The following is a 19,701-nucleotide window of genomic DNA, read 5'->3' on the forward strand; positions in this document are numbered from 1 at the left end:
GCAATTATTCACTCCCTAAGTATAGATGAATTAGATGAATAATAATTTTAATATTTCATTCAATAATATATCTTAATGTGATTTAATATTCATACATTATATATTTTGATAGAGGACAAGAAATAGAAAAAGATAGAAGTAAAAATAGTGGGAAAGAGAAACAGAGGAGGAGAAACACCTAAGCACTGCCCCACTGGTTACGAGGTGGTGACGAGAAACTTGAACCTGCATCCTCACATATAATAGCCTGTTTACTACAATGTGAGCAACCACCCTGTCCCTATTATATTTATTTTTTAATATTTATAATATTGAAGCCTGGTGGTGGCATGCCTGGTTGAGTGCCCATTACAATACAAAAGGACCTGAGTTCAAGCCCCCAGACTCCACCAGCAAGGGGAAAGCTTCATGAATGGTGAAGCAGTTCTGCAAACATCTCATTCTTACTTTCCTTCTCTATCCCCCTTTCACTCCCAATTTCTGCCTCTATTCAATACATAACAAAAAAAAAAAAAAATGGGAGTCAGGCAGTAGCGCAGCGGGTTAAGCGCAGGTGGCGCAAAGTACAAGGATATAAGTATCCCAGTTCGAGCCCCCGCCTCCCCACCTGCAGAGGGGTCACTTCACAAGTGTGAAGGAAATCTGCAGGTGAAGCAAATCTGCAGGTGTCTTTCTCTCCCCTTCTCTGTCTACCCTCCTCTCTCCATTTCTCTCTGTCCTAACAATGACAACAATAATAAATACAATAATAACAAGGGCAACAACAAGGAATAAATAAATAAATATTTAAAAAATAAAATAAACTGTATCTATTGTATTTAGTTAATTTAAGATAGAGAGTTCCATATGAGAAAGATAAAGAGAAGGCACACCAGCACTCTGGCATATGTGACACATGAGATCAGACCAGGAGCCTCAGGTATGTGCTCTGCCAGCTGAGACATTTTCCCAGTCACAGGACCTTCTTTTTAATTAATGTACAACAGTCCATTGAATGAAGATGTTATTTTATATTTAATAAGTTCTGCATTGACAAGCATTTAAACTGCTTCCAACCTTCTATAATTATGCTGCTGTGATACTTTTGTTCAAATGCGTGAAAGTCTCTGAAGATCATTGTACCCATACATTTTTTTAACCAGAGGAACTAATGGTTATAGTCAGCAGTAAATACCTGATAACCTGTGAAAATTTTTTCAGTTTTCTGCAAAACACTCTAACCTCCCCACCTAAATCCTCTTCCACCATCAGGAACCAGGACTTGAAACCCACCTGCATCCTCATCCCCAATCCTAAGGTCTCAAATTCAATTCCCAGCATTATTATAAATCAGAGTCTTATAAATCTGGTCTTTCTTTCTGTGTCCTCTCAGTACCTCTCTCATTAAAATAAAATAATTAATATAAATAAATACCTTTAATATATAACTTCATTTAAGAAACATGATAATAAATTGACCTCACATATGGAAATATACATGTTAAATAAAAGACAGTACTTATACTTGAGAAGAGGTATATTTAGTAAACTTCTCTTTTATAATTCTCTCATCTATCACAACGTAGTTTCAGTAACAGAATAATTAGTAGGGAAGTTACAGTTAAAATATTTCCTAATCTGGATCCTAGTTTTAGGCATCTGGAAAATAACAAACATATTTAGAAATTTTCATTAAACATGATGAACTATATTTATAATCTAAATAGATTTTTATTTTTACATGATTGAAACCATCATTGCAAAGTTTTAAAGAATTATTCTGTACTAACTAAAGGATAAACTATAGAGGTGTAGCTGTCTGGTAGAGAGAACATGGATTTTTACCTATGAAGTTTGATTCTGGAATTGCACAATGAGCTGAGAGTGAAATTTCTCCCAAAGGGAACTTAAAGGTAGATTATGATTAGAAGAAATCCAAACTCAGAAAAATTAAAAATTGTATTAATGTCATTGAGAAAGAACATTAATGTCTACAGACTAAAATGTCTTATGAAAATATTGTGTTGATGAATGTAAAGAGTTTGAACAAGGGAGGTGGGTGGGTGGGGACACAGAATTTGGTGGTGGGAGTGGTGTGAAACTATACACTCATCTTCCAATCTTGTAACTCACTATTAATCACAAATAAAAAATAGGGGGAAGGGAAATATGTATGGAAATAGTTATTTAACAATGTATTTTAATGTATTTGTTTGGCTTTAATGCAAAACCCATTTGAAGCTGAACATGAGACTATGCCTTCTGCCATGAGATTCACATTATCTTTTGCTTTTGGGATCTACAATGGAAGGTGAATCTATACTCAAATCAACCTCCCTCATCCTCCAGGGAGCATTTATTCAAATAGAAGTGGAAGCTGGGAGTATGGATCGACCTGCCTATGTTCAGCGGGGAAGCAGTTACAGAAGCCAGACCTTCCACTTTCTGTACCCCATAGTGATCCTGGGTCCATACTCCCAGAGGGATAAAGAATAGGAAAGCTATCAGGGGAGGGGATGGGATACAGAGTTCTGGTGGTGGGAACTGTATGGAGTTGTACCTTTCTTATGTTATGTTTTTTTGTTGGGCCTTAAAGCCAGCCCCCCTGGTATGCTTACATAATCATTGTTTTGCCTAAAAATTCCCACCACCACGTTATCCCCTCAGGGTATTACTAATTCAGTTAAAACCATGGCAACAGTTGCTAAGGATGCTTCCAGCTTCCTAGCATGCCTTTTGCCTCTCTCCACCCCCATTCCTATGCAATCCTGTTCAGATTTGCCACTTCTGTCTTTACCCTATAAATCCCGCTGCTGTTTCGGTTTTGCCCCTTTTTCCTTCTCTTCCACACCCTGACCCAGAGAAGACCTGGAGACGTGCTGGTGGGCATAATGGGAGGTGGCCATTTTGCTAGCTCCACCTGGCCTAAATCGTTGTGCTCACACCCAACCCTGTGGCGTGGCATAGTTCATTTATGCAATTCATAAAATAGAAGAAACTCTAAAATGGCAAATTAGCCAAAATACTTTATCTTTTATCTCTCCAAAGTACTTGTTAAGATCACAATAAATATTAATAGATGGATGAATCTTTAATACACAGGAGAGAATACAAATAAGTATTTGCTTATTGGCACTTTCAACAAACTGTTGAATACTAAAAGCAAGTGAGAAAGAAGAAGCAAATGAAGTCACAGCCTGGAGTGTTTACTATGCAGAGCATGCAGTGCTTACAGGAAGCAAAAAGCGCTAACATTTGCAGCTTTTGAAAATCCCATATTTTAGAATTCAGATATTCTATATAGAAGAAAACTAAGATGTAGTGACAAGTTGAAATTCTGATGGTTCATTTGAAAGTCAGTAAGCAAAATAGTCCAACCCACCTTTCCAGCCATTTATCACCCTGGATCTCTCTTGTGATACAAAATCTGAGGTTTAAACTGCAAAGAAACTGACTTGCATAGATCCAGAACTTTAAGAAAATCTGAAAACTGGAAATTAAGTAAGTCTATATAACCAGCAGTTAAATTTTCAACTTCCCTATCATATACAAAATGCCATTTTGAGCATTTTTACTCTCAGTCCAGGTCAAATATTGGGTTATGCCCCTCCCCACCCCCCACTTCAATTACTCTAGGAAGAAACAACATAATGGCATCTGGAGATTATTTTTAAAAAATATTTATTTATTTATTCCCTTTTGTTGCCCTTGTGTTTTATTGTTGTAGTCATTATTATTGTTATTGCTGTCATTGTTGTTGGATAGGACAGAAAGAAATGGAGAGAGGTGGGAGTCCAGCGGTAGTGCAGCGGGTTAAGCGCATGTGGCGCAAAGCGCAAGGACTGGCATAAGGATCCTGGTTGGAGCCCCCAGCTCCCCACCTGTAGAGGAGTCACTTCACAGGTGATGAAGGAGATCTGCTGGTGACTTTCTCTCCCCCTCCCTCCCCCTCCTCTCTCCATTTCTTTTTGTCCTATCCAACAACGACGATATCAATAACAACAACAATAATAACTACAACAGTGAAACAACAAGGGCAACAAAAGGGAGAATAAGTAAATAAATAAATAAATGTAAAAAAAAAAGAAATGCAGAGTGGAGGGGAAGACAGAGAGAGGGAGAGAAAGATAGACACCTGCATACCTGCTTCACCACTTGTGAAGCGACTCCCCTCTAGGTGGGGAACCAGGGTTGGAACCAGGATCCTTAAGCCAGTCCTTGTTTTTTGTGCCACCTGAGCTTAATCCGCTGCGCTACCACCTGACTCCCGCAGCTGGAGATTCTACCCCAGTCTCAACATTCTAAATCTAAGCTCACAGTAAAATATATATATATTCCTAACCAAGTGTTTAGAACTTCTAATTAATTTAAGAACAAGCCCTTTACAATGTTTATTTATGAGAGAAAGAAAGTACATAAGCATCACTGGTATATGTGATGCCAGGGATAAAATTCAGGATCCCATGATGAAAGTCCTGCAATTTTGCTTTGCCACTCCCAGACCAACTAATTGACCTTTAAAATGTATGCTCTTATAGGACTGGGCAGTGGCACACCTAGCAAAGCATACATGCTTCCATGTGAGGAACCAGATTTCAAACTCCCAGTTCCTCTATGCAAGGGAGGAAGCTTCATAAGTGGTGGAACAGTTCTGCAGTTGTCTCTCCTTTCCCCCACACCTCTTCATTTCCCTCTGTCTCTATCATAAAAAGAAAGATAAAGGGTAAAAATGAAAATAAATGACTTTTTGGAGTAGTAAAATCACTATGTGACTGAGGTCCAACAATAATTCTGGTGAAAAAAGAAATATGTTCTCACATATGATTTTTGTTTGTTAAAAATGATCAGTTTAGGAGTAGAAAAAATTTTCTTAAATACATTTACATAGATTTTTCCAAATAGTCAATTACACAACTCTTAAAAATAGAAAAAACTAAACTAGCTAAGTCTATCCTAGAAGACCCAAAGACTTTTATGAGATGACAAGGGGTTAAAAGGAGGAATGAGGGAGTCGCGAGGTAGCACAGTGGGTTAAGTGCAGGTGGTGCAAAGTGCAAGGACCTGCACAAGTATCCCAGTTTGAGCCCCCGACTCCCCACCTACGGGGTAGTCACTTCACAGACCAAGCGGTGAAGCAGGTCTGCAGGTGTCTTTCTTTCCCCCTCTCTGTCTTCCCCTCCTCTCTCCATTTCTCTCTGTCCTAGCTAACAATGACGACATCAATAAAACAATAATAATAACTACAACAATAAACAATAATAAAAAAAGAAGGAATGAGATCTCGTGCACATAGTAAAGGACATTGTCCTTTGTGGAGGCTGAGGAATGCAGATATCATATACAAGTGTCAACTAATATCCTTTAAATTATTATTCCCCCCAACAAAGAGAAATATGTAGAGGATAAAATAAGGTAACTGAGTTTAAATGAAATAAGCAAAATTAGCATATAAGTATATATCAGAAATAATTTAGCAGAAAATAAATGTTAAAATGTAGTACCCTTTTGCTATATCACCTACTGAAAAATAGCAACAGTATCCATAAATCTAAGGTTAAAAAAAAGAGAAGTCCTATAGTGAGCTGGTATTAGTGCTTTGAGGAGAAAAACAAGATGCGAATAAGTGTTTAGTGGGAAGATATGAATGTGTCACAGCATTAAGAACACACCTGGCATTTGTGGTTAGAAATTTAAAATGAGATTCATTAGTTTGCTTTAGCTTTTCTAAAAGTTATATTTATTTTCATTTGTACAGGTGCAGAGACGGCAGAGTTGGGTTTGCCAAAGCTGTGATTTAGTAGAGGGAGTTTTTCAATTGAAAGGAAGGACAGCAGAATACAGAAAACATATTTGAGAGAATGCATAGCATTATTGGTCACAGAAATGAAACTGGAAAGATGACAGAAGAAAAGACATCAAAAATTAACTGAAAGATAGGAAAGAGTTAGTAAGATTTAGATGAAGGGCTTCCTTAAAGTGGAGAGATTACTAAAATTGGGGTAGTAAATCAGAAAGCCAAAAAGTCATTTTATGGACAAAATAGAAATGATGGGTTGGCTAAAATTTAGGGTACTGACAAGATCAGAGTGTGACACTGAGTATCAACGTGGACAAGGCAATCAGAAAACAAAACATCAGGGTTTGAGCCCCCATTGCCACTTGTAGGGGGGAAAGCTTTGCAAGTAGTGAAGAAGCAGTGCTACAGCTGTCTCTTGTCTCTCTCCCTCTCTATTATCCCCTTCCCTTGTCCCAAAAGTAAAGAAAAGCAGAGGAAATATTAATAGATAGAAACAAAAAATTATGAATAAGAGAATGTAAGGAAAAACAACCTCACAGGGGAGATCCACTTTTAGCCCGAAGAAATAATGAATGTAGTAAAATTAGTAAAGGAATTAAGAACATGGAGGATTTCAATGGTAGAATAAAGTGAGTATCACCGGTCACAATATAAAGATTTGAGGAGTTGAAGATAAGTAGAATATGAATGAAAAGGAGATGAGATGAAACGTTTGAGACTATGACATCATAAAAGGGAAGTTCAAGGTAAAAGGACAAAATGAAGTCATTTTTGGGCAATCTCAATGCAAATGGTGTTAATGAATTTAAAATCAAAGCAGAAAAGAATAATTCCAGGGGACTGTCAGTTCTGGGTGGTGGTGGTAGGATGAGGGATGCAGGTGGCAGACTATAGGACTTATGTAAGTTTGTCATCCTCTCCCAGTGGGCCAAGCTTTAGACCTCACCATTTCCAATACTAAATCCTAAGATGGGCTGGGCTCCCAGAAGTGTCCTTCAGCAGAATCCCTGCAAGGATTTCTAGAAGTTCTTCTAACTAGAGAAAAACAAAATGGCAGCCCTGAGCCACCTTGCACTACACATATGTATAGTGACATTCACCCTCATAGATACTGGTCTTGTGATCCCACCAGCATCATTGCAGGCCCAGATGCCTACTCTCAGCAGAAGTCCAATACTCTTAGAAAATTCACAGTGCTTATAACTCAGGAGGTGACAAGGTGGATAAAAGTTGGACTCTCAAGCATAATCCTTATTTGATCCTTGCCATTTCATGGACTCTTATTTTCTCTCCCCTCCCTATATAAATGAATCTTTTAAAAAAATAAAGTAAAATACTGCAATTCTTTTAGTCAAGAACTTTTCCCTTGGTCACTCAATTTATCTAGAGTGGTTCTGAATTTCTTCCCGGGAACAAACAGTACATCTGCAGAAATGAAGAAATATTATTTAGACTCTGTGCTCCATCTTCTCTGATTATTTTTCTTAAGTTTCTTCTGTGATCCAGCAGCTTTATGTGGACACAATTAATACATTTCATTTAGGATACTGTGTACCATATTTATTTCTGTTCCCTTTTGCATATCAGTGTGGTGTTACAAACCTTTGATAAGTAAGAAGTACATCAACTTGTCTGCTACTCTAAATACTATTTTCCCTTCATCTCAATTTTAGGAAGGTATTACCTTTTGATTTTTTTTTTACTATAATTTAACAGGATTTAGGAAGGATTTGAGATATATTAAGATTTTTAGATGCTCAGGCATAAATATTTAAACACTAATTTAGAGAATTAAAAAAAAAATTAACGGGAGTCGAGCGGTAGCGCAGCGAGCTAAACGCAGGTAGCATGAAATGCAAAGACCAGCATAAGGATCCCAGTTCAAGCCCCCGGTTCCCCACCTGTAGGGACCCACTTCACAGGCGGTAAAGCAGGTCTGCAGGTGTTTGTCTTTCTCTCCCTCTCTCTGTTTTCCCCTCCTCTCTCCATTTCTCTCTGTCCTATCCAACAATGACGGCATCAGTAAAAACAATAATAGTATCTACAACAATAAAAAACCAGGGCAACAAAAGGGAATAAATAAATAAATAAATAAATAAATATTAAAAATATAACTATGTTAGAATTCCGTTTGCTTGGAGCTGCATGTCTTATTTGGAGCTGGGGAAGAGTTCCATGAAAGTGAAATTCTGTGTGAAGTCATTTAATAGAGCCTTTCTAAAGTCTGTTGGCTTTTAATTAATCATCATGGTGGGTATAATGTTCTTCAGGAAAATTAAAGATTAAAATTAAACCAGATCTTAAAAGACTAGAATCCTTCGTATCTTGTCTCTTGTAACTATTCACTCTTGGGAAAGTAACTACATAAAATTATTGTGGGTAGCCATGGTTAAGGTCACATGGACTTGAGAGAGAAGAGAGAGGGAGGGAGGGAAACAGAAAGAGGGGGGAGAGAGAGAGAGAGAGAGAGAGAGAGAGAGAGAGAGACCTATCTAATTACAGATGTTCCAACCATACCCGATTATATAAGGCAGTAAGTGAGGAGATCTTAGATATCATCCCTAGAAAGTGGAAAATGGAGCAGAACTACTGAAACCACTTGATAGCCAGAACTGAAGCCAAATGATTCTAGTCAAAGTAACATGGAAACCTCTAGTCATTTACTAGTACCAGATGAGTTTCTAGATATCTTGAAGTAAAATAATCTTTTGTCTAGGATTTTGAATTGCTGACTTGGGGATATCTGAGCATATGAAATATATGTCTTTTCATGCCAAGATAATATAGGGTGATATATTATTCAACAATGAATAGCTCATACAGGTTCTGTAAACTAGGATTTTTTCTTTCACCTCCTCCTCCCTCCCCCCTTCCCCTCCTCTCCTCCTCCCTCTCCCAAGTTTCTTCCTCCTCTTCTTCGATAGACCTTTTGACTATATCATTAGTGACATAATGATGAAGATATTACAGATACATATTCACATAGTAAGAAAGGCTAGATATATTAGTTCTCCATATATTTTCCAAAGAGAAAACTGGATTTTACAGTTAAGGAAGACATTTTTCAAGAAAAAGACTTTATTTTTTTTCATTTCATTCTTCTTCTTCTTTTTTTTTTTTTTTAGTGAAAAGAGAATTTATATTCAGTTTGTCAATAAATGAATTGGGATATTATTTAATTTATAACATGTTAAATGATACATAAATATAATAAAATGTAAATGAAACATGATAAACTCTAGAAATGTATACACAAATTTGATTCAATATGTTTGCAGTTTCTTTTGCCCTCTGTCAGTGTATATTGCTTTTGTATAATACATGCCTCTAATTATCCTCTCCTCTGCTTTGCATATAAATAGCTAATTAGATAGTGTCCCTGTCAGCTATGAAGTATATAATATCCAAAGACATATTCCTTTAGAAATTTAATTTGAAATAACAGATTATGATAACCATTTGAAAAGCCACAAGATTCAAGTTTTGTAGCTTGATGATTTAATTTGAAGTCAGAAATGTCATATGTGGATAGAAATATTGACCCAAGTAATGTATACTTATTTTTAAATTTTCTACTTTATGCTTTTGTTTTTTTTTAAATTTATTTCTTTATTGGGGAATTAATGTTTTACATTCAACAGTAAATACAATAGTTTGTACATGCATAACATTCCCCAGTTTCCCATTTAACAATACAACCCCCACTATGTCATTTATCATCCTTCATGGACCTGTATTCTCCCCACCCACCCACCCCAAAGTCTTTTACTTGGAGGCAATATGCCAATTCCATTTCCATTTCTACTTGTGTTTTCTTTTCTGATCTTGTTTTTCAACTTCTTCCTGAGAGTGAGATCATCCCATATTCATCCTTCTGTTTCTGACTTATTTCACTCAACATGATTTTTTCAAGGTCCATCCAAGATCGGCTGAAAACGGTGAAGTCATTTTTTACAGCTGAGTAGTATTCCATTGTGTATATATACCACAACTTGCTCAGCCACTCATCTGTTGTTTGACACCTGGGTTGCTTCCAGATTTTGGCTATTACAAATTGTGCTGCCAAGAACATATGTGTACACAGATCTTTTTGGATGGATGTGTTGAGTTCCTTAGGATATATCCCCAGGAGAGGGATTGCAGGGTTATAGGGTAGGTCCATTTCTAGCCTTTTGAGAGTTCTCCAGATTGTTCTCCACAGAGTTTGGACCAATTGACATTCCCACCAGCAGTGCAGGAGGGTTCCTTTGACCCCACACCCTCTCCAGCATTTGCTGCTGTTACCTTTTCTGATGTATGACATTCTCACAGGAGTGAAGTGTTATCTCATTGTTGTCTTGATTTGCATTTCTCTGACAATCAGAGACTTGGAGCATTTTTTCATGTGTTTCTCAGCCTTTTGGATCTCTTCTGTGGTGAATATTCTGTCCAAGTCCTCCCCCCATTTTTGGATGGGGTTATTTGTTGTCTTGTTGTCACTCAGAAGTATTGTACACATTGAAGGAACTGGTTGATCCCCTGGCATTACATGGACAAAAGTGAGAAAAAAAGTAGGGGGCAGGCCACCAAGTTGAGTTATGTATCTACTAGCATGAAGGCTTTGTGTAACAAAGGATAATACTTGCCCAAAGAAAAGTTAGCCTGTCTATAGCTCCTGGATGGTAAGTATGAAGCCACTGGAATATGAAGACTGATAAGATTATTAGATTATCTGTGGCAATAGTATTTCTCATACATGAGGTGTGTGAGAAAGGGACAGAAAGCTAAGATCAGCCATATCAGTGGTCAATTTCCAGTAGAAAGTCCCAGTGTCCAGTAAAGTTTCCCAGGATCACTTCACACATATTGTCGAACATTGCTTGATGAGTGCTACCCAAATAACTCTTTTTGAGTAAAGGTAATTGGGCAAAGAGATAAATTCCACATATGCTCTCTATTGGACTCTTTTTCAATGTCTTTTCCATTAGTGAGTTTCATCTTTATATATATATATATATATTTTTTTTTAATTTAAAAAATCAATGCTATTTATGGTGTTCTATTTAAATTTATTTTTAATTTTCTTGCTGGCCACTAGGGTTACACAGCTGGGACTCAGTGGCTGCACAATGAATCTGCCAAAACTGGAAACATTTTTTTATCTTTTTCTCTTTGCTTTTCCTTGATGAGATAGAAATTAAGATGGGATATGATAAATAGAAAAGAATAAAAAAGGGGCTGAGGCCGCGTGGGCGGGATGGGTGTCCAGGCCTGTGGCAGCAGCAGCTCTGGACTGATCAACACAGGCACGGAAGGAGCTGTTACTTGCTATGCTCTCTGCACCAGATTAACCCTAGATAAGACCGAATGAAACCCGCAGTGCTTTTCAGCCAACAAGTTCCAGACGTTACCAGAATGCCTTTCTGACCTCCCTGGGCAGAAAACATCACCTATGTGTCCTGGAACCTCACCTCCCCAGAACCCTGCCCCACTAAAGAAAGATAGAAACAGTAGGGCACCAAAGTAAAAACCCTGTGGTGAGGGGTAGACATGCAGCTTCCTGGGCCAGTTGGGGGTGGGAGTGGGTGGGAGGGATGGGTAACAGTCTTTTGGTGGTGGGAATGGTGTTTATGTACACTCCTAGTAAAATGTAGTCATATAAATCACTAGTTAATTAATACGAGAGGGGGAAAAGTAATTGTATGTCTCAAAGTTTTTCAAAACACAAACTGAATCTTTTTAATATATAGGCTGTGTATTTGATATGCAGACTCTCTCAAAAGCCTAGACCAAGTGGATCAGAAGCAACCAATAGCACAGCTATATACAAGATACTGGGTACTGTACAGCAAACCCTAACAAAAGGACTTTTCAAAGTTAACCCAATTACCAAATAATGTGATGGTAACATTAACTATCGATTGTCTTTTGGAACCCTAAGACAGCAGGAACCTCACATCTCCACTATAGAGCCTCTACTTCCCCCAGTCCTGGAACCCTTGGATAGGGCCCACTTTCCCTCATGCCTCTCCCAATCCATATCAAATAATTTTGCATCTGCCGATCACAACCTAACCAACACAAGGATTGCCACCTCAACATGCTTCACCTCAGACTGTGTCCAGAGACTACATGTGTGGAATGACAACCCTTCAGCTTCATTACTCAGGTGAGACCTTTCCTTTCATAGTATACTCTAATTCCATCTCAGGTGGTTCACTTTCTAACAAAGTCCCAAAACCTAGATATACACCAGTTTCTGTGAGAGAGAGCATATGTTCACACGTATCCATAAACTACTGCAAAATATATACCTAAAAGCAGAAGTACACTAGAGTTTGCAGTGAGTACCCCCCTAATACTTCCTCTTCACTATTCCAAGCTTTGGGTCCATGATTGCTCAACAATTTGTTTGGCTTCGTATGTTAACTCTATTTTCAGTCACCAGGTTCCAGATGCCATCAGGATGCTGGCCAGGCTTCCCTGGACTGAAGACCCCACCAATGTGTCCTGGAGCTCTGCTTCCCCAGAGACCCACCATACTAGGGAAAGAGAGAGGCAGACTGGAAGTATGGACCGACCAGTCAACGCTCATGTTCAGCGGGGAAGCAATTACAGAAGCCAGACCTTCTACCTTCTGCAACCCACAATGACCCTGGGTCCATGCTCCCAGAGGGATAGAGAATGGGAAAGCTATCAGGGGAGGGGATGGGATATGGAGAATGGGTGGTGGGAATTGTGTGGGATTATATCCTTCCTACCCTATGGTTTTGTTAATTAATCCTTTCTTAAATAAAAAAGAAAAAAAGAAAGAAAGAAAGATAGAAACAGGCTGGGGGTATGGATCGACCTGCCAATGACCATGCTCAGCGGAGAAGCAATTACAAAAGCCAGACCTTCCACCTTCTGCACCCCATAAAAATCTTTGGTCCATAATCCCAGAGGAATAAAGAATAAGCAACCTTCCAATGGAGGGGAGGGGATATGGAAATCTGGTGGTGGGAATTGTATGGAATTGTATCCCTTTTATGCTACAGCCTTGTCGATCTTTATTAAATCATTAATAAAATAAAATTTTAGATAAAAATAATTCCTGGTGAAAAAGAAAAGAAGAAAAAATGAAAGAGAGAGAAAGAGGGAGAGGGAGAGAAAGAAGAGGGGGGGGGAGAGAGAGAGATCCACAACATTGCTTCAACACTCCTGAAGCTTCCCCAAAACAGGTGGGGACGTGGAGTTTGAAGCCAGGTCCTTGTACTCAACCTGTGTGTTTAGCCAAGTGTGTCACTGTCCTGTTCTCTAATCTTGTTTCTTTCAATAAAATTAATGATAACTCTAAGTATAATAACTTTTCTGAATTCTGTGAGTTTTTCTATCTAATCTATGAAACCAAGTATTGAATTGGAGATCTCCTTAACTTGCAATTCATATTGACAGTATTAGTCCCCAGTATACAACTCAATTTATGCATTTAGATAGATAAACAGATGGATCGCCTTCTTAGTCAACTATTTCAAAATGAAAATTACCAAGACAAATAGTTAAATAGTTTATAATAGCTCCCTCTACTCATAAATAGCTTGGCATTAGAATATATATAATATATAATATATATATATATATATATATATATATATATATATATATATAACTACTGAGCTCTGTGCTGTGGTGGTAATTTATAGAAGAAGCCAGCACAAGTAGTCAAAAGTGATCAACATCTTTATGGAGTGCAATGAGAGTAAAAGAGTATATGAAATACTAAATAAGAAAATGAAATACTATATTTAGATAGATTAATTAATAATTAATAGACTACAACATCATTTACATTAAATAATATTTGTCAGTTTCTCCTGTACTGAAATGTAGTTGTGATACTAAATTCTAGTTAAGGTGATAGGCCCAGGAAAAAAGATATTTGAATTTTTCAAAATACATTACTAAAATATATCTAGTGTGTAACTTTTCTCCCTCTTTTCTCTTATCTGGAATGTAGATGCTGCCTTAGATTATAAAAAAGAAGTCACACTTTAGAGAAGCTAGATCCAGGAAGTAGTCAGGGTTTTTGGAAACTTAGTAGAGAAGAGCTGGCAGATTAGACTATATTGCTTCAAACTTCTACATTAAATAAAAACAAGCTATCTTTGCCATATGTCCAAGTAATCTGACTTTGTAATACATGCATTTAAATTAATTTTAATACACCTTTATTATAAACAAATTCATTCTCAATTTACTTCCTTTCTTTTTTCTAAAACAACATTATTTATTTTTAAAATAGATTTTATTTATTATATTTTAATGGTAACTAGATATAGAAAGAGAGAGACATAGACAGAGATAAGAGAGAGACCAGAGCACTGCTCAGCTCTTACTTATGGTGGTATGGGAGACTGAATCTAGGACTTTGGAGTTTCAGGTATGAGTACTTTTTATATAACCTTGCACTATCTCCTCCACCAAAAAAATCATTAGTTATATTTATTTTATTTTTATTATTTTTTAAGATTATTAATTTATTTATTCATGAGAAAGATAGGAGGAGAGAGAGAACCAGATATCACTCTGGTACATATGCTGCCGGGGATTGAATTTAGGACCTCATGCTTGAGAGTCCAATGTTTTATCCACTGTGCCACCTGCCGGACCACAGTTATATTTAGTTTCTTTTAAATGATCGTTTAGAAAAAATTCATAGTCTAATGATAAGCTTGATGAATGGTAATGACTTTTTTTTTATTAAAATCTTTCATGTTTTGAAAGGAGCTCTTAGTTTATCTTTCTATTAACCACTGGAGTAAAACAAGGTGAATAAGCTACCTTCTTGCACTCTATCACAGTACTTAAGTACAAATATTTTGACATTTATAAGAAGAACACTTCTACAAGATGTTATTATTGTCAGTAAATCCCATAAGTTATTAAGGTAATGAAGATGGAATTTTAAGCAGTCACCGAACATTAAGAAGCATTTATTTTAGCCTTGCAGAAGTGCAGGAGTTCCTCTCTCTTCTCAGGATTACACAATTATTAATATATTTGCTTCCTTAATATCATTAAGTAAAGGTATAGTATAAAAGCAAAGTGTTTTTACAGACATAATTAAGTGGGATGCTGAGAGAACCTGACAATGCCCTGGAGGAAATGACCAGATGTTCAGATGTTTATCATGCACATTTCTACTGCTCTGGCCTGGCTTGAGGCAAATGATCACAAAACAAACAAGAAATTGTATATTTTTCACATTAACCAGTACAATAATGCCTTCATCTCTGTCTTTACTACCATGATGAAATTATTTCATCCAATTATATCTCAGCAATTCCCAACACTAATAAAATGCTAATGTCCTCAAGCCAAGTAGGCAACCACTGACATGCTGATTAAGCATTGCTGATTAACTATATAATAAGTCATTCAAATTGCTGGTGCACAGATGGGCAAGATTTATTTAATTGCTTAATACCCTGAACTCTGAAGGAAAGTTGCTAATGCACCTACAGTTGAGAAAACAATAGTACTGTTTCAGGAAAGCATGAGTTGACTTACCTTTTGTATAATGTGTTTTATCATTTGAATAAACTTACAAAGTCTCATTTCAACTCTCCTCAGTCATTGTACTTTGTAGAGTCATCAATAAAACAGAACTTGCTTTCATGCTGAGGTTCTGAAAGAGAACTCACCTAGACATAGGTTTCAAGATGCTTTTCTTGCAATTTGTTTTGATCTTTTCAAGCTTGTTTTATATTTGTATTTGTTTATTCATCAGATAGTCCCAAAGTGACATTGTTATTGATATCGTCGTTGTTGGATAGGACAGAGATAAATGGAGAGAGGAGGGAAAGACAGAGGAGGAGAGAAAGACACCTGCAGACCTGCTTCACCAGTTAAGCGACTCCCCTGCAAGTGGGGAGACGGAGGCTCAAACCCGGATCCTTACGCCAGTCATTGCACTTTGCGCCCAAAGTGCCACTGTATATCATGTATTCAACAGTGGCACTTTAGAAAATACAAGATACTCTTCATGAATAATCGAATGTGCATTTATTATAAAAAGCATAATCATACAACTCTAGACTTTGTTTCAAATACAACTTGAGTAAAATGATGATGAAGAACTCTTCACCCTAACTTTTACATCCAATGAAGAACTATGGGAGTTGGGTTAAGCTCACCTGGTGCAAAGTGCAAGGACCAACCGGCAGAAGGATCCTGGTTTGAGCCCCTGGCTCCCCACCTACAGGGGGGTCGCTTCACAGGCGGTGAAGCAGGTGTCTATCTTTCTCTCCCCCTCTCTGTTTTCCCCTCCTCTCTCCATTTCTCTCTGTCCTATCCAACAACAATGACATCAATAACAATATTAATAACTACAACAATAAAAAAGAAAAAAATGAATAACTATGATCTAAAATAAGGATGACTGAAGTTTACATTTCACAAATATTTCTTGAGCACATATCAGTATTGTGTTAGTTGTTACCCAGCTGCTCCTTATAGAGGACAATTTTTTAGTATAATTGAAAAAAAATGAGTGAAGTAAAAGCTACATGTGTGATGTAGGATTACCTGAATTCAGATCTTCCCCCTGGACCCTTCTGTTCAATGTTGGCAAATACTTTAACTATTTAGAATAGGAGTCGTATAATAATGGGTATAGTAATGCCTATTATGAATTTAATTATGTATCTGCCAAATTCATGCTGAACTCTTACTCTCCAGTACTTCAGAATGTTACATTATTTGGAAACGTAATTTTTACAAAGATAATACATTTGAAGTAAGGTCATTAGGATGGGTCCTAATATAAAGGAGAAATTTGAACATGGAAACAAGGTTTCATAGAAGAATTATAATATAAAGGCAGACATCATGAGAAGTTAGAGGTAAAAATTAGACTGAGATAGCTACAACCCAAGGAGCACAAAAGATGTCTATTCATCACTAAAAGCTAGAGAGAAGTAAACAAGAAATCTACTTAGGGTCTTAGGAAGAATACTGTGCTGTCATCAACTTATTTCCACACTTCCAGCCTTCAGGACAAGGAGAGAAGACTTCTTAAAAATTATTTAGGGGTTAAGAAATTTGAAAATGTCCAGGAGGTCTAGTCTGTCCATCTCGTCATTTAACTTTCTTTCTTCCTTCCTTCCTTTCTTCCTTCCTTTCTTTCTTTCTTTCTTTCTTTCTTTCTTTCTTTCTTTCTTTCTTTCTTTCTTTCTTTAAAATTTATTTTCCCATTTGTTGCCCTTGTTTTTCATTGTTGTTGTAGTTATTATTGTTGTTGTTATTGATGTTGTCATTGTTAAATAGGACCGAGAGAAATGGAGAGAGGAGGGGAAGACAGAGAGGGGGAAAGAAAGACAGACACCTGCAGACCTGCTTCACCACTTGTGAAGCGACCCCCCTGCAGGTGGGGAGCCAGGGGCTCTAACCGGAATCCTTTCGTTGGTCCTTGGGCTTCACGCCACGTGCGCTTAACCTGCTGCGCTACCGCCCGACTCCCTCTTTCTTTCTTTCCTTCTTTCTTTCTTTTTTTTTTTTTTTTTTTTGTTGATTCTCTGCTTCGTTGATCTAAGTGTGAGAGTTGGGTGTTAAAGTCTCCCACTATTACTGTATTACTATTGATGTATTTTGTGGTTCTTTCAGTAGGTGTTTGATGTATTTAGATGGGTCCTCATTGAGTGCATAGATGTTAATAATTGTTAAATCTTCTTGGTTGATTGATCCTCTAAGCATTATGTAATGGCCTTGCCTATCTTTTATAACATTATCTAATTTAAAGTCTATTGTGTCAGATATGAGAATGGCTATTTCTGCCCCCTTTTTTGAGGTCCATTAAGGAAAACTTCTACACTGCTTGTGGGGATATAAATTGGTCCAACATCTGTGGAGAGAAGTTTAGAGAACTCTTAAAAGGCTAGACATGGACCTTCCATATAACTCAGTAATTCCTCTCCTATGGATATACCTAAGGACTCCATAACACCCAACCAAAAAGATATGTGTAAACCTATGTTCCTAGCTTCATAAATTGTAAGAGCTATAACCTGGAAGCAATCCAAGTGCCCAACAACAGATTAATGACTAAAAAAACTGTGGTATATTTACACAATGGAATCCTATGCAGCTATGAAGAACAATGAAATGAACCCACTTTCTCTGACCCATCTTGGATGAAGCTAGAAGGAATTATGTTAAGTGAGCTAAGTCAGAAAGACAAAGACAAGTATGGGATGATCCCACTCATCAACAGAAGTTGAGAAAGAAGAACAGAAGGGGAAACTCAAAGTAGGATTTGACTGAGTTTGGAGTAGGGCACCAAAGTAAAAACCTCTGGGTTGAGGGTGAGGATGGGGTTTCACTGGGGGTGGGGAGGGGGGGAGGATGGGATGGGATAGATTTTTGGTGATGGGAAGGGTGTTTATGTACACTCATATTAACTTAGAGTCATATAAATCACTATTTAATTAATATGATAGGAGGAAATAGATTAAATGTCTCAAAATCTTTAATGCACAGACCATAGGCTGAGTCTTTGATATGTTGACTCTCTTAAAAGCTTAGACCAGGGAGAATAGAAGCAACCAGTGGCATTACTCTATAAGACACAGCTATATACAAATAATGTCAAAGGACATAAATTATGGGAATGTTGTGTATGATACAGCAAATCCTAACAAAGGGATTTTCAAAGTTAAATCAATTGCTAAAGAATTTGATTACAGCAATAACAGTCTATTGCCTTCTTAAGCCCTAAGACAGCAAGAACCTCCCACTTCCTCTATAGAACCTATATTTCCTCCAGTCCTGGAACCTCTAGGGTGGGACTCATTTTCCTGCATGTTTCTCTCAACTCATACCAAATGATATTGCCTTTGTTGATCCCAACCTAATCAGTGCAAGGAGTACCACCTCAGCATACTTCACTTCTGACTGTGTCCAGAGATGTAAGGCATGGAATGTCAAACCTTCAGCCTCATTACTTGGTTGAGACCTTTCCTTTCATAGGATTCTCTAATTCCATTCCAGGTGGTTTATTTCCTAACAAAGTCCCAAAACCTAGATATAGATCAGATCCCGTAAGATAGAGCATATGTTCACATGTATCCATAAATTAGGGCAAAATATATACCTGAAAGCAAAAGTACACAATAGTCTGCAGTGAGTCAGTAAAAAGTTAATAATGAAATAGTGTCTACTTAGACTTAGATACCCTTCTCACCTACTTCCTATTACACTTCCCTAACTCACTGCAAAGCTAACCTTAGCAAAGCAAGGACTGCAAAAGCTGAATAAGAGACTGGCATACTTTAAAAATGACTCTTTAGTCACTATCAGACCACCCCATCAGCTGGGGCCCTAATTGAGGAGTTCTGAGATTCCCAAACAGACATGATGGGCCTAGACCTTGAATAAATGCTGCTCTCTTCTTTGTTACTGGTCATCTCTATCAGGAACAACACAATAGACTCCTTTATGGGCCCCCATAGGACCTTGCCCTCAACTTGAATCAACAACAGTAGAGAATGTTCCATCCTCCAAAGGGAGGCTGGACAACATACTCTATGGTACACCTGAGGAAAATGAGTCAGTATTGGGGCAGCTTGGAACATTCCTACTCATGACCACAGAATATGAGCTCAGATCTATAGGGATGCAGAGGTCACATAGGCTCCTAAGCTGAATATGGGCCCCAGATCACATCAGATTGATGGGTTTTATAGTCAACAATATCTATACATCTTTCCTATATTTGAGAGCTACTCTCTTCCCTGATTCAGCTTTCTGGTTCTTTTTCCAGCCATGACTTCATCTCCCCAGACAAGAACTTGGATTCACTTGCTTATCAGATGTCAGGCTCAGGGAAATATAAATAAATAAATAAATAAACTAGTGTAGCCACAGGCCCTTTGAAATATAACTAAAATATGCCTACTATCGACAAAACG

At 37.5% G+C, this 19,701-nt stretch overlaps 1 long non-coding RNA gene across 1 annotated transcript in view; it reads left to right on the forward strand.

Annotated features, from left to right (window-relative positions):
- The first annotated feature begins 403 nt into the window (after window positions 1–403).
- LOC132541731 (uncharacterized) overlaps window positions 404–19,701 on the forward strand; it is a 137,670-nt gene continuing 118,372 nt past the window's right edge. The window contains exon 1 of the long non-coding RNA XR_009552828.1: window positions 404–553. This is a non-coding gene — a long non-coding RNA (uncharacterized LOC132541731). The remainder of the gene's footprint in view (window positions 554–19,701) is intronic.

Source organism: Erinaceus europaeus, chromosome 12 (assembly GCF_950295315.1).
Source record: "Erinaceus europaeus chromosome 12, mEriEur2.1, whole genome shotgun sequence".
NCBI lineage: Eukaryota > Metazoa > Chordata > Mammalia > Eulipotyphla > Erinaceidae > Erinaceus > Erinaceus europaeus.